The sequence below is a fragment of the Pezoporus wallicus genome, unplaced genomic scaffold (genome assembly GCF_028554395.1).
Source record: "Pezoporus wallicus isolate ANWC-B61680 ecotype Strahan unplaced genomic scaffold, APGP_CSIRO_Pwel_v1 contig_6428, whole genome shotgun sequence".
Taxonomy (NCBI): domain Eukaryota; kingdom Metazoa; phylum Chordata; class Aves; order Psittaciformes; family Psittacidae; genus Pezoporus; species Pezoporus wallicus.
This window is the reverse complement of record NW_026639269.1, coordinates 2,999,192-3,011,318: the sequence shown is the minus strand read 5'-3', so window position 1 is coordinate 3,011,318 and position 12,127 is coordinate 2,999,192. Positions and strand designations below refer to the sequence as shown.

Below are 12,127 nucleotides of genomic sequence, written 5' to 3'. Positions count from 1 at the left end.
GGATTTGTTTGTAGATGACTTGTCTGAGGTAAAGGGCAGCTACCCAGCCATTTCTCAAGTTCCTGATAACCCTTACTGCAGTTAGGTCTCCAAACCTGGAACAAGGGTAGTAATTAGATGTGTTGGTTGTGAAGACTGTAGCCTTGGAGCCCAAGGGTTGAAGTTTAATGTGCCTCTGCTTTAAAATAGCTAGAACAGTTCAAGGTCTGATCTCAGAGATATAAAGATGGAGCTATGTTGCCAGTTGTCTAATTAATCTCTGGCTATAAGTGGTCATAGGATAAACTGTATTGCACCTGGGAGCTGCAATTTCAGTAGCCATGGCAGCAGACCTATCGTTCAGCATTTAGTGGGGTATACTCTTCCTGTATTTTATCCCTCAGCTGAACTCTTAGTTATGTCTTCTAGAATTCTTCAGCAATTCAAGAAAAAAATGCTGTCTCTCAGGTAAGAAAATGAGTATGGAGTTCTTGGAATTTCTGGGTCTCTTCTGAACCACATCAAGGATCAGAGGCATTAAGGCTCATTGTGGAGTTGTATTTAGATTTTATCTCTACAAATAGTGGGATATCTGTAGCAGGATCAGCTTTATGAGCACTTTGCTCATCCGCTCGATTCTTTTTGTCCTTAAGCCCATAAAACCACTAACAAGGAGCAAATTCCTGGTTTTGTAAGCCATGTCACTGGGTATAAAGCCTCTCCCATTCAAGGTTATGGTTTCTGGTAGCTCAGTGGTACCTGAAAGCTGACCAGTGCTTTCAGATTTTGAGGAGTGGTTGCCAGTCCACAGCTCAAACAGCTCTGAATATAACCCTTTGTTTGTGCTGGAAAGGATTTATTTTTTAACTTGTTCTCTATCTTGAGCTGCTTAAATTTTCACTTTCTCTTTGGCTTATGTTTATCTCTGTCATTTTGCATGTGACCTATGGGCTGTACAACAAAATGCTTGCTGGTTATCTGGTATGCTGTTTTAGTACCATGAAATGACACGTCCCCTTTATACTAAATGCTCCATTGCTTTTGCTGTGTTGCATAAACTAAAGAAGAGGGGGAAGGGATCTTAGATCCAAAATTACCTGAAATGCATTCCTGGTAGGCTTCTGATAAAAGATATCAGGCATGGTTTCATTGGCAAAGTGGATTAACCTTTCCCTTACAACATTTGCTAACTACAGGAAACAAATGATAGAGCATAAATTAGCAGTGTTCAGTGTACAAAGGATGAATGGTCTCAGTGGTTTCCAGACTCAGAGATACGCAGATATTTGACAACATTGCCAGTATAATGTGTAATACAGCTGTCCCATGTTAAGAACATAATGCATTTCACAGATATGATTGCTAAATTGCAGAAATCTGTGGTTGAATGCAGACCTGTACAAGTCTGTATGAGCTACTTCATGGCTCAATTTTTGTTTGCTATGTCTGAATGTTAACCTCTTATTTGTGATTAAGTAGCCTCTAAGGCAGATCAAATTGCAGACAAGTGTTGATCTAATCCTTTATTCATGTTACACTTCCTAAGGGTTTATGCGACCAGAAAAGGCTTTCACTAATGTCCTTTTAAAGCTTTAAAGCATTGGTGGGTAGAAGTTTGTACATTTGGGTTTTCCATTTAAAAAAACAAAACCAAACAAACCAACCAAAAACCCCACAACAACCAATGATAGTGTATTTTTAATAGCTTTGATCATCTGGATCTTTGGCTTCAGCCAGCACTGAGCTTCCATTCTGGTCTAGTTAGATGTCCGACTCAGTCACTGATGTGCTCAGGTCTTTGCTATGTTGTGGTGGTTCTCATAGACTTCAGCGGTAGTCTCTTCTGATGCTTTAGAACATCGTATTTCTTTGGTTTAGTAGACAGGTTTAGACAAAAGTTCAATTTCCCCTTTCTGAATATCCTGTTTAATCCTGTTATGTCCGTCTCTTCCCTTGCAAAGAACAAAGTTGCGATGTTACAGATTTTCAGTTAGTGGTCATTTTGTCTTTAGTTATGCACACTTTCATTTGTCATCTTCCCTTAACATGGAATATGATTTTGCATAGGATTCTTTATATAAAAAGCGCTCACAACTCATACAAGTACCATCTGTCAGTTCTTTTGTCCTTGATCTTTTCTTTGGTTCAAGAGCATAAGTGACTTAGAAAGTTAAAGTGACTGTAAAGTTACTTTTTGCTTCATGGAAAAACAAGGAACAGCAGAAAGAATTCTTGATAGAGAGGAGATAGCCTTTTCACTCAGGAGCAGCTGGTTAGTATTGTTAAATTGGTTATTAAGTACCCAAAATACCTATTTCTAGGAAGATAGAAAAGCACAAATACTGCTAATAATCTGCAGAGATATATTTGGAATACATTTATTCCTAGCTAATATTTACCAATGGTCTTTAATACGTTTTTCCATAGGTCAGTTAATGTAGCATGAAAACTTGCAATTGTTCATTGGAATGCTGGATACTTTTTAGCATTTTACATAATTTCTGCTTTATCAAGATAGGTTTTTTTTTATAGGAGTACATAATTTAATATTTTAATATTAACCTGTGATCTATGTAACCGTATGTTATTGTTACTAGAAGTGTTGTTAAAACGGAAGCTATATCTGTGTGAAATTATATCAGTCTTGGTCCGTTGCACTGCAAAATCCTGAATCATCTTTTCTGATGAGAGAGGAAAGAGAGGTGCATTTTCAGGCATAAAAGCCGTTTGTTTATACAAACACAGCGATGTCATTTACAGAGACTGTTTTATTTTTAATGTGCTTTTCTGCTCATTAAGAAGGGGCCATGTCAGATCCAGCCCCCAGTATACAGCGCCACTGCCCTGAGTAAGCTGTTAGGCTTGTACGACAGTAGTAAAACAGCAGGTTATTTATAGCTGGCAAATTGGTGAAAAATCACATCAGCTGCTATGAAAACTCCACATACAAAAATTTGACTCCTAACAAGCTGTCAGAGCAATCTCTGATCCTTCTCTTTAATCTTCCTTTCTGTGGATGATTGGATACGTAATAAAAACATCTGAAGTGCAAACCAAATCTCCTGACTAAATCCCTGCTATTTGCTGTGCTGCTTGCTTTTGGATTTGGAGTGTAGCTAATAGTTTCAAAGGTTCCTGTATATTTTTCTACTTTATCTTGTTCAAGTTACTATATGAAACAGGAAGTTAAAATGCATGCGAGAATTTTCTATTGCTCATAAGTGCTATGTCATCTCTGTGAAAGGCCATCAGCATTACAGCCCAACGCTGGAGCAGTGATGTTTATTTAAGAGGATTGGTGGCCAGAAATAAGCCACAGTGTCTAATCAGACACAGGCCCTGCCTGGGCAGTATGCCACAAAGTTTATTGCGTGTGCATTTCTCATAAGCAAAATGGCTACGAACTGAGGAAGATGGACGGGCAGCCTGGAAGAAATTACAGCGCGAACGGTGGTTCTTAACTTTCTGAGGAGGATTTAAGTGTATGTAAATATACTGGAACGAATGAGACTGTGCAACTGTAAGTTACTGAAAGCCAAATGGGGAATGTCTGTGGATGTGTGAGGGCTGAAAAGGAAGAACAGTGTTTAGATCCTGCCAAAGCTCCCTTAAGTCCAGCTAAACATTCCCCTGGAAGAAAATATTTCAGAAGGAAAAGGAGAAAGAAATCAGCCGAGGAGGGACCAGATTCAATCCAGGTTAATGAAAAAGAAGAAAAAAGCCAATATGAAGTGGGGTTTTCAGAAAACATCGAGATTTATCCCAAGGGTGTGGGATTGGCTGATTCCTTCCCTGGGAGAGTAACAGTGGCTGGTAATACTCTGCCCGTGAGTAGAGACCCTTTGGCTTTTGTAAAAGCAAAAGTTTTACTGGGTGCAACAAAGAGTGATTCTCTTTGTGGGGACAGTTTTCATGGTGATGATCAGAGGCTCGCCAAGACTGATGAAACAGAGACATGGTTAAAGGAGCAAGACAAGAGGAATTCAGAGAAAAGCTGTACAAGGAAAAAGAAGTATTTGGAGGATGGCAACAGGAGAGAATTAGCATTCCTAAAGAAATCTAGTGGTCTTTGTTATGGAAAAGCAGCCAGCTTGGATTCTGCTATCCACTTTTTAGGCAAAAACCATGAAGAAACTGGATTAAACGTAACTTCTTGCAAAATAATTGATGTCCCAGAAAGTGATAAATCTGCAAAGTTGCATCACTTTATTTCTGAAAGCAAAAGTGATCCACTGCTTGAACAAAAGAGGTTTTATTCTGCTGATGCTCTGCTTTCCCAGTTGCCAAAAGAAAAGACGTTATTTAGGACTCCTCCAAACAGGAGCAAGGTAAATATTTTGGCACAGTACATTATCTTTGAAAGTTAGGTCAGAATAAGTATTGGAATAATATATTTTCTGTCACAAAAGTGTCTTCCCTTTGCTTTATAAGCCCTTTACCCATGCTGTGATACTAACAGGTAGTTGAAGGACAGAATATATTACTTGGTTGTTTTCACAGGTTGTGTAATACCTCTGTACTTCAGTATTATTGCTGCATCCTTGTGCTGGTTTGTTGTCTGTAGTTTTATTTGGTTCCTAAGTTATTTAAGAGGTTTTCATGTTAAAATGGCTCTAGAAGGTGGAGTGAATTTTAGGGAGTTGTTTAAGTTCATGTTCAGTATCTGCAGTAAGTTTTATTATCAACTCTTGATGGTCTTGTAATTCCTTTGGGCTTTGTATCAAGGGAAGGAATTTTTCTAATTCGTTTCAGTTATGGCCAATAGGAACTGAAGAATCATAGAAATATGTAGGCAGCTTAAAATAGAAGTGAGCATAAATCATGTTAATAATGCTCTAGACTTTTTAAAAAAGATATTTCCTCCTAAACTGTCTGGGTGACCTATTAATATTAATTATTGAAATTCCATCTTCCTCTGAGGGTACACTTACTTTCCTTTTACAACAAAAGAAAACAGAGTACAAGCTTACTTGCAGACTATCTGAAGGAAAGCAAATTTTTGTCTGTCGTTAATGCATGCATACCAATTCAGTCCACATTAGCAGTTCTGCCTCACTTATCTTCACCGCAACCGAGGTCTGTAAACGCGGGTCAAATGCTGCTGATATGAGTATCCTGTCAAAAGCTGATTCCCCCTTGTTCAACAGGGACATCTGAGCTTTGAGGGGAGTGATCAGAGGCAACAGGCGTATGCCAAAGGTACTCTTTCCGGGAAAGAGCTAAATACACTTCTGTTGTTTATAGAATTTACTGTAGTAACAGGAATCAAAATTACACTATTCCTGAGCTTAGTTTTTAAATACAGATACATACTAGTACAAATAACCTCCTAATACACATGGAGATCTTTGCCCTCTTAATCTTAACTGGAATTCAGGAACAGCTTAGGGATGTTCTTTGAATTGAACAAAACGTCATTACCAAGTAAGAGAGTATGAAGCTTGTTTGTTTAGCCAAGTGTGGCTGCTTTTGCCTGCATAATCATCATCTAATATTGCTGCAGTTATTACTCCAGCAAGGCATATACCTCTTGTTACCACAGGCAGAAGAGGGAAGAAAAAGAGACTTCTACTGAGCTCTTACATCAGCACTGAGACTTGTGCCGCTATCATCAATAAAGCACTGCTTAATGATATGAAAACCAAGTTGCTGAAATATCTAGTTTTCAGTTCAGTTCTAGAGCAGATGGCAGTTTACATTAAGGTCAAGAAGTGAATCAGGACTGAAACAGGCTTCCTGAAGCAACTCCCCTTCTGAGTGATGTTTTAGCACAGTGCAGGTAGAGTAAAGTCAAGGCTGTAATCTTGGTTTCCCTGCAGAGAATAGTGCCACTGTGATATTGATGTGTTGAAACAACCCAGGTTTTCCATTCAATGCAAGCAAACAATAGCTACCATCTGGCATTACCACCAGTTTTTGGTGATTGTCAGCTTGTGTCAAAACCAATGGCTTACGTGTATCACATTATCAATCATTGTCATTATTCTTCCAGTCTAATTTGTGGTAGTTTCCAGTCTGGTTTATGGATGTAAACGTTTTTTAGAAAAAAATGCCTGGTATCTAAACAGCATCACTCATCTACTTCCAGTACTCAACTGTTGTCTTGGCTTCAAGTTCCTCAGGTATTTTTTTGCTATCCATCTACATAGTGTTTGACACAGTGGATTTCTTCTCATCTACAGTATTACTGATAACGTGAAAGAAGAAAACGCATGTATTTGAGTAAGGTTAAAGGCAATATAGTTGCTTTTAAATAAAAAGATGTAAATTATGATCAGCATATTCAGTAGAATACTTATGGCTAGGTAATCATCTGTTTATTACTGCAGTTATAATTGTAAATAGTTGTAAGATAGCAAGACACATTCCAACTATGCCTTCCATCATATACTCGTGTATTTTACCTGTTTATGTAGTACAGCTGGTCTTCTGGAATGTGATTTGCTGGGCAAAGGTGCAGGAGTCTGGAATTATGCTTTATTTGCATTGTTTACTTCCTTGTAATACTCAAAAGAAGCAGGTGCAATCCACCTTAAATGCTGGTGAATGAAGGAGATTTTTAATCATTAATGGAACTACAAAACTGGGCTGGAAGGGTTCTGGACATGTCATCTAGGTCACCTCTGCACCTGAAGGCAAGATAACTTAAAGAAAACCATTCTTGACTAATACTTGTTCTTCTTGGTCTGCCTTATTAGTGGTTTCACATACTTCCCGAGTAATTATTCTGGTGTTTATTTGTCTTTTATATTAAAAAGTGAGTTGAGCTGAAAACACATATGCTCATTTTAAACTCATTAGTTCTTTTCTTATTCCGAGGAGAGCTGATTTAATAACTTGTTTTGCAAAAGTGTTTTACATATTTGAAGACTGTTGGCACATCTCCCCCTTAGTTTTCCGTACTTCAGACTTAAAAAAAAAAAAGCCCAATTTTTAAGTCTCTCCTAAGAGGTCATAAGTTTTTAGATCTTTGTCATTTTTGTTTTTCTCTTTCTGTCTGCTTCAGCTGATCCAGTATTTTTTGAAGGGTGTTGTCCAAAGCTGAACTATTCTTTTTGTTCATAGAATCACAGAATCATGGAATAGTTTGGGTTGGAAGGGACCTTAAAGATTATCTATTTCCAAACACCTGCCATGGGCAGGGACACCTTCCGCTAGACCAGATTCTCAAAGTCCTGTCCAACCTGGCCTTGAACACTGCCAGGGATGGGGCAGCCACAGCTTCTCTGGGCAACCTGTGCCAGTACCTTGCCACCCTCTCAGTAAAGAACTTCTTCCTAATATCTAATCTAAATCTACCTTCTGTCAGCTTAAAGACATTACCCACTGTCCTGTCACTACATGCCCTTCTGAAAAGTCCTTCTCCAGCTGTCTTGTAGGCCCCCTTTAGGTACGGGAAGCTGCCCTAAGTTCTCGCCAGAGACTTCTCTTCTCCAGGCTGAGCAAGTCCAACCCTGTCAGCCTGTACTCAAAACTGCATCACTGAAATCAGTGCAAGCAAAGAGCATGAGGCTTTGAGGTGTATGGATTTTCTGTACTGTGTGAAGCAGAGAGAACTTACAAGCAGAGAAAAAACACTTGAAGTTGTAGGGATGAACTAGTTCTCCAAGTTAGAAAGAAGAAAGAGTATTTAGTGCCAGTTAAGACTTTGATCCTGAAATACAGGGGCTGTGCAAAGAATAACCTTTGTCACTTTTTCTTGCATAACTTGGAATTCACAGGCTTTGAGATAATTTGCACAGGATGTCTAGCAAACAACTGTTCAAATTCATGCAAACTCAGTATTTTTTTGCATGCTTAAAGGAACAAATATCCTTTTAGTAACAGCTTCTAGTGGGTAAATGGTAGGCTTGGGGGATGTAAGAATGAAAGGTTCACACAAACTTGCTTTGAAGGACAAAATTTGAAGAGTAGATCTGATGGCCACTTATTTTCTGTTCTGGTATTCCTGATTTAGTAGTTCTTTTCCTTTACTGTGGCAAATGGTGTTACAAATATTAACGATAATGTGTAGCTGGTAGATGAGTATCTATACTCTCCTTATGTGTCTGTCAAAGGCAAGATGTGTTCTTTTTTTCTCTGACACCTTACTTTGTGGGGCTAGTTCCAAGTTAATAGGGCATCTTGCAAAGCAGAGCTTGTAAGTGTAATAAAATATAGCTCTTTGACTCACCGTTTCCCTTGGTGTATTTTTATACTTTAAAAATATTAATACAGTGTTTATGAAGAAGTCTGAAATCTTAGCTTTGGAATCTGAAACACTTTATTTAGAGAACAGCTCAGGCTGTTTCAGGTCTCAGGCTAATGTTAGAGTTCATTAACCAGTATTGAAATGGGCTACCTCCATAAGTGAAAAGCACTTTTAGTTTGTGAACTCAGCCTAATCTATTCCTAGTCATTCAGATGGCTAGTTGGGATGCCAACTGGTACTTGGAAGATTTTGGATTGAAAACCTGTTGTAGTGAGCTAAATTCATGGTTTAGCTACCCAAAATGTGGACTGTGAGCCTAGTGGTCACTTTCAGAGTGAGAAGCCTTCTCCTTGTATTTGTCTCCATAGCTACAAATGTTGTTTATATGTAACAACAGATAAAAGTATGACCTTCAGAAGTTGCCTTGATGTCTGAAACCAGTTGTTTCCAGAGGAACCTAATGTGGAACCTAATGTGCCCTCAAATATGCTGTGTTTGCACTCTCTGCAGTCTGAAATGTACACAGCTCGCCAGTCAGCTGTAAAGGAGGCTGGAGGTTTGAACTTAGCAGTAAGGAATGGCTATTAGCAAATTACAGTGTTAGCTCACTTGTGCTGGAATACATGAAAAAATGTGATATTTAAGGATTACACACACAGGACTTTCTGAAAGGGATGGGGGAAAGAATACAAGGGTTTCGTTTTTTTTCTGTTAAGACATCTGTCACTTCCAGATGACACCATCTCTTTCAGAAGCGCTGTCCGGATAAGTGGTAGATGGTTGACTTCATTTATATTGTGGTTTGGTTGTTCTGTGATGACTAAAAACTAAAGCTACTGAAAAAATATTTAGTTTCCTTTCTTGCTTTGAAATACCAAAGAATAAAGGTAACCCACACAAAGGAAGTCTTATACTATGGATGAGTTCCCTGGAACTTTACGAGAAAATTTTCACAGTGATTTTGATTTGGTCTTTCACAACATTGGATTCCCTGTTGTCTTCACATGCAGGACTCATACCATCTGTATTTTGTGTGATTTATAGAATCATAGAATAGTTAGGGTTGGAAAGGACCTTAAGATCATCTAGTTCCAGCCCCCCTGCCATGGGCAGGGACACCTCACATTAAACCATGCCACCGGACGTGAACACCGCCAGGGATGGAGCATTCACAACTTCCTTGGGCAACCCATTCCAGTGCCTTACCACCCTTACAGTACAGAACTTCTTCCTTATATCCAGTCTAAACTTCCCCTGTTTAAGTTTGAGCTCGTTACCCCTTGTCCTATCACTGCAGTCCCTAATGAAGAGTCCCTCCCCAGCATCCCTATAGGCCCCCTTCCGATATTGGAAGGCTGCTATGGGGTCTCCATGCAGCCTTCTCTTCTCCAGGCTGAACAGCCCCATCTTTCTCAGCCCGTCTTCATACGGGAGGTACTCCAGCCCCCTGATCATCCTCGTGGCCCTCCTCTGGACTTGTTCCAACAGTTCCATGTCCTTTTTATGTTGAGGACACCAGAACTGCACACAATACTCCAAGTGAGGTCTCCCGAGAGCAGAGTAGAGGGGCAGGATCACCTCCTTCGACCTGCTGGTCACGCTCCTTTTGATGCAGCCCAGGATACGGTTGGCTTTCTGGGCTGTGAGCGCACACTGAAGCTGGCTCATGTTCATTTTCTCATCAACCAACCCCCCAAGTCCTTCTCTGCAGGGCTGCTCTGAATCTCTTCTCTGGCCAGCGTGTAGCTGTGCCTGGGATTGCTCCGACCCAGGTGTAGGACCTTGCACTTGGCATGGTTAAACTTCATGAGGTTGGCATCAGCCCACCTCACAAGCGTGTTGAGGTCCCTCTGAATGGCATTCCTTCCCTCCAGCGTATCAACCGAACCACACAGCTTGGTGTCATCAGCAAACTTGCTGAGGGCGCACTCAATCCCACTGTCCATGTCAGTGACAAAGATGTTAAGCAAGACCGGTCCCAACACCAATCCCTGAGGGACACCACTCGTTACTGGTCTCCAGCTGGACGTTGAGCCATTGACCACAGCTCTTTGCGTGCAGCCATCCAGCCAGTTCTTTATCCACCAAGTGGTCCACCTATCAAATTGATGTCTCTCCAATTTAGAGACAAGGATGTTCATGTGTTCCCTTCAGTATTTTAAACAAAAATGGAGGGTTTTTTCTTTTTGTCTTTCCTTTTCTTTCTTTCCTTTTTCTGTTTGATCTTTCCTAAAACTGTTTAGTGTTGAAGCTGGAGACAAAAAGGATGCAAAAAAATGCTGTCAGATCTTCAGAGGTTGTTTATGGGCTAGTTGAACAGTTAAAAAGATTTTGCTTTCTAGCTCTGTTGCATGTATTTTTCCCTTACCTAAAGGGAAAGGAAAAGCCAGCAGATACGATGTCTGTGATGTGAAGACCTGCTTTCACAACTTGTGATTTTGTGGATACTTGCATAAAAAATAATTTGTTTCCTGTATTAAATTTACTTACAATTTACTGTATAGCTATAAATGCTTATCTCCCCTGAAAGTATTACAGCTGGTTAAACAGAAATTGCAGCAAGCACAGAGGTAGCTACATTGCTTTACTAAAGCATAACTAAAGGCTTTTGTAAAGCACTTCCTTTAGTCCCTGCTTCTTAGTGCTTCACACCACCTCCTGTCAGGCATTGACATAGCAGTATTGGTAGAAAAGTTAAATTTCTGTTCCTGGCACTGTGTTTTGTGTGTTTCTAATGTGAGAAGATCCCGTAATTTCCATCCTAGCCTGTCTGAAGTCTCCCAGCAATAGCCCAGACAGAAGATACCTTGTGTGCAGAGATTTCCAGCTCAGGAGGCATCATTATGACTGTCCCACTTGATCTCATGAATGAAGCTCCCTGGTTTACAGTAGAGCAGGATTGCTGAAATTGGCACAGCTCAAGTTAAGCCTCTTCTGCAGCTAACTGGAGCACCTACCTCATGCCCAAAGTTATTTGTGGGCAAACCTCCACTGATCCCTCGCCTCAGCATGGCTCCAGAGCTGGAGGAAGCCTGTGTCTCCCTGCAGTGCTAGGTGTAGGCTTGTGTGATGAAGCCTCTTCCAGGTGGGCTTATGGGGGTGTTTGTTACCCACCCACAAACCTTGGCGTTGTCTCAAGTCCTCTTGCCTCTGCCCAAGCGCCTCTGTCTAAGCACCTCTGTCTGATTTTTGTAGTGTCTGAGCTATGGTCCTTATACAGTGTGTGTGCCTCATGGTACCTGGGTTCTTAGTGTTCTGTGTAATAACATTATATTATCTATTGTTGTTTGAGTAAGTGGTAAAAGGTGGTCACTTACAGGAAAGACAGCATGCAATAGCACTTTATCAAGGCATGTTTTCTTTTAGGTCTGCCTTGCAGTTCACATTTACATTGAGTACAGTGTCTATAACATGAAGTGCAAAGAATACATGTGAAAATTAGGGAAATATCTACTTCATATTTATGCATATTCTAAGCAATTTGACTGAATTTCCTTAGGGGAGAATTTAAGGTACTAGAAAGTAGTATTTGTATGTAAAGTTCCCAGTACTATCCTGCTTTCCCTATCATAAAGTTGAGAATATTTAGATAATACAAAACCAAACCTTCTTTAAGGCAAAATTTTTATTTCTAATCTTTCAGTCACTCGTAAATGCTTCTCAGAAAATTTTGTCCTAAAACCGTTATCGGTTTTCACTGTAAATGACTGTTGTGTTACTGAATTCCAGACTAACAAATATTAGAAATTAATCTGAGATGAGCATTGTAGCTATATAAAGTATACATAATATAAATATGGGTATTACATAAGCATAATATATACATATAAAACTATATACATATAAACCATTGTATTTTATATATGATTATATACAATTTATGTATAATAGGTGTCATACATGAAAGAGATTATTATAGGCATTACCAACATAAGATATTTTTCATGATGTAGTAGT

General features: G+C 39.6%; 1 protein-coding gene across 9 annotated transcripts in view; it reads left to right on the top strand.

Annotated features, from left to right (window-relative positions):
- DST (dystonin) overlaps positions 1 to 12,127 on the top strand; it is a 296,528-nt gene that overhangs the window by 119,369 nt on the left and 165,032 nt on the right. The gene's annotated exons all lie outside the window — the stretch shown is intronic.